Source organism: Amphiura filiformis, unplaced genomic scaffold (genome assembly GCF_039555335.1).
Source record: "Amphiura filiformis unplaced genomic scaffold, Afil_fr2py scaffold_115, whole genome shotgun sequence".
Classification (NCBI taxonomy): Eukaryota; Metazoa; Echinodermata; class Ophiuroidea; order Amphilepidida; family Amphiuridae; genus Amphiura; species Amphiura filiformis.
In genome coordinates this window covers 6,277-9,414 of record NW_027305579.1, presented here as the reverse complement: position 1 = coordinate 9,414, position 3,138 = coordinate 6,277, and positions in this window count along the sequence as shown.

Below are 3,138 nucleotides of genomic sequence, written 5' to 3'. Positions count from 1 at the left end.
ATGTAGCCCAACTCTACGTACAATCTGGCAATACCGCTCAGTCTGAGAGAAATGAAAAATATCTGTTGCAATTTTCTGATTTGCATAAAAGTAATGCTAGTTCATGGAAGTTGTAAAACAATTATTTCTTTTAATACAAACATATTCCTTGGTAAGACAACTTTATAGCACTGTTTGAATATCAACATGAAGTAGTAATGACAAATTTAAATGGACACTATCGCCTCTGTAGTTTCCTGATTACATAGACAGCACGAATATTTCATTTTCGCCCAAAAAGGGTTCTCTTCATTTTACATATCACGTGTATATAAATAATCGTAGTTTCGTTATTCTTCATTACGAATCCTTATGCACAACTCATATCACATTATCAGTTTCATTATTCGGGATTTATTCCGTTTGGTTTTTGACGCACATTATATCAAATAATATCAACTTACGACGCATACAACCCCCCGGGTGCCGTGCATTTATTTAAATAGGTGTATTTTTCAATGATCCTCAAAACACGAAATTAGATGTAAAACGGGGGTGTTTTTCGCCAACTAGCATGAGTACCCGCGGATAACGGAGCCGGGACACGGAGTGCCTGAACCGCGGGATCATGTTGTACCAGAGAACTGTAAAGCTCTCGTCAGATATTTGATGATCATAACCAAACCCAGTCACACTATCAAATATTTGCATCAAATGTTTTTGAACTATTGTGGTATTAGCATGGTCACTGTATTAACGCGGCTGTGTACTCTAGACATTGTTTCTTTCGCGAAATTGAGTTTTTTTGATATGTTTGTACTTTGTTATGTTTTTTATAAATACAAGGAATGAAAATCCAGATTTGTAAACTCCAACTGCAATATTTTAAGGATTTTATTTCACTATTCCACTCGTGTTTGAAATTGAAAAGGAAAGAAAATCTTTGTTGTACCAGCAGGATACACGCGCGCAATAACGCATCGCGTTGCGTATCGCGCAATTTGTTAACGCGCAAATACGCTACGCATACGCGACGCTTATCTGCAGCGCGGCGCATCTTATGGAAAAGCACTGATTTCACAAAACCTAGTGGTCAAATGGCTCCGTTTTAGCTGATAAAATGTGGGTTTTTCAAGTTCTTTCCCCGGTTTAAATATCAAGTTATGAATAGATTTCGCTCAAACTTCTCAAGGGGCCGTGGATTTACCCGATGTTCATGTAATGTAAGGTAGAAAAACGAAAACTGTCGCATTCTCCTGTGAGATTCAATGAAAGTGCAAAATGTGACCACTTTAAACTTCAACGGCCATTATTTCAATGTTCATTTTCTCGGTAAAATGACGATTTAGGTACACGATAACTCAATAAATACAGCATCTATAGGTAAGCAAATATGATCATCATAAAAAGCATGATCGACTCAAGAAACGGTTTTCTCATTTTTTTATATTTTGGTCTATTTCCGATTTTAGGCATCATTTTGTGCAAATAGGCGTTTGTGAATTTTAAAAAGTTCATTTTGATGCCTTATATGGTCAATAACTCAAAAAATAAGGCCAATATCAAAAAACTAAAAAACCGTTTTTGGAATGGAGCCTCAAGATTGAGATAAAAACAAAATGAAATATTTTGGAAAGAGTGTTTTTTTGTTATGATGTACCAAACAAATATTGAAAAAAACTCACTTTTTTGTGATTTTCTTCATAACTGTTGTTTTTACACCAAATCTATATTTATATTAAGATTCATTGATGTCTTGCCTTTATAAAAATGTATACTTTTATATGTCTTGCGCGAATAATTACAAAGTTATTGCACTTTTACTACATGCATGTCTGAGAGTACACAGCTGCCTTAAGAGAAAGGGACAATCTTAATAGTCCAGTATGTTGTATTATGTCTTTATACTCATACTGTTGATTTTGCCTTTATGTCTTGTTCTGTAAGATTAAATTAATATTATAGGCCTATTAGATTAAAAAATAAACATGTTAAAATAAAACATTTTAACAGGCTGTGAAACTGTATGCTATTTTTAAATAGTAGGCCTATATACAGTTTCCTTTCTTTTAAAAATCTAAAAGTAGAGGGGCCTATACAATGTATTAGGTTTATGCTTTACATTGTTTTTCATACATATGTTTGCGCATATCCCTTAGCATTTATTGCTATTGCTAAACCATTAAAGTAGGCCTACACATTTTATTTTATTGTTCTGGTAGGCAAGCCCCCTCTAATGATTTTAATCATTAAAAGAACCTTCCAGAAGTGTTTCTTGGCTATATAGGAACAACCTTTATCTTTATAATCCTCACTTTGATGTTCCAAAGAACCCCCTCCTCTCAAGTAGGTTACAGGTAGTGTTTAATGTTTTACCTCTGGACATGATGAGACTAGTTTAAACAGCGAGCAACTTTAATACCATGCAGCAAAACAAAATTCTGTACTCTTTCTAGATACTGATACACAGCGATACTGATATTATAATTATTGACTATGTCAAAATTTTCGGTGAAAATCCCTCGATCTACCCACATTCTTGTTCTATAATTGGCTCATGATTCCCTAGGTATTGTAAAATTTGAAGGAAAAATAGAACATGTTGTATTTTCTTGCAAACTATTTTGACATTCCTGTAACCCCAAATTGGGTAAAGATTGACCAAACAGTGGCAGTCACACCATCAAATTCGTCTTCAAACTGCTATGAACCAGGTGCAGGCAATTGATCATTGCCATTCCCTATGGAAGTATGTTGGCAAAGATTGACCGTCTGACTAGAGCTTAACTTGAAGTGATGGAACTAATAGCGTTTTTTAAAATTAAAATTAAAATTGCAGGCATGAGAATGTTTTTTTTTAACTGCCTGAAAAAGCGCGTAAATTCGGTCTTAATTTAAGTCCCAAAGCAGGCTGACTGAAACAAAATGAATAAATAAATAAAAATACGTAGATTTTGGACAACAAAACTGCCTGAATTTATTCAGGCAAAGCCTGAAAATTCTCATGCAGGTGGTAATTGATATAATCGATACTAGTCTTACCTTCCAAGCAAACATTTCTTCCTTGTAACAGGAAAATTGGCGCCATCCATCCCAGTCCTCCTGATTACAACAATTTTACCATACAAAGGCATTTTAACTTCCTGCAATTGAGTAGAA